The following is an 823-nucleotide window of genomic DNA, read 5'->3' on the forward strand; positions in this document are numbered from 1 at the left end:
CTCACTGCACACTCCTCCCAGTCTGTTTCACAGTGATACTGACTCACTGCACACTCCTCCAATTCAGTTTCACAGTGATACTGACTCACCTCATTCTCCTCCCAGTCTGTTTCACAGTGATACTGACTGCTACATACTCTTCCCAGTCTGTTTCACAGTGATTCTGACTCACTACACACTCATCCCAGTCTGTTTCACAGTGATACTGACTCACTGCACGCTCCTCCCAGTCTGTTTCACAGTGATACTGACTGCTACATACTCCTCGCAATCTGATTCGCGGTGATACTGACTCACTGCACATGCCTCCCAGTCTGTTTTGCAGTGATACTGACTCACTGCACCCTCCTCCCAGTCAGTTTCACAGTGATACTGACTCACCTCATTCTCCTCCCAGTCTGTTTCACAGTGATACTGACTCACTGCACACTCACCCCAGTCTGTTTCACTGTAATACTGACTCACCTCACTCTCCTCCCAGTCTGTTTCACAGTGATACTGACTGCTACATACTCCTCCCAGTCTGCTTCACAGTGATACTGACTCACCTTCATTCTCCTCCCAGTCTGCTTCACAGTGATACTGACTCACCTTCATTCTCCTCCCAGTCTGTTTCACAGTGACACTGACTCACTGCACACTCCTCCAAGTCAATTTCACAGTGATACTGACTCACCTCACTCTCTTCCCAGTCTGTTTCACACTGATACCGACTGCTACATACTCTTCCCAGCCTGTTTCACAGTGTTACTGACACGTTGCACACTCCTCCCCGACTGTTTCACAGTGACGCTGACTCACTGCACACTCCTACCAGTCTGTT

The sequence above is a fragment of the Rhincodon typus genome, chromosome 20 (genome assembly GCF_021869965.1).
Source record: "Rhincodon typus isolate 14 chromosome 20, sRhiTyp1.1, whole genome shotgun sequence".
In the NCBI taxonomy this organism is placed as follows: Eukaryota; Metazoa; Chordata; class Chondrichthyes; order Orectolobiformes; family Rhincodontidae; genus Rhincodon; species Rhincodon typus.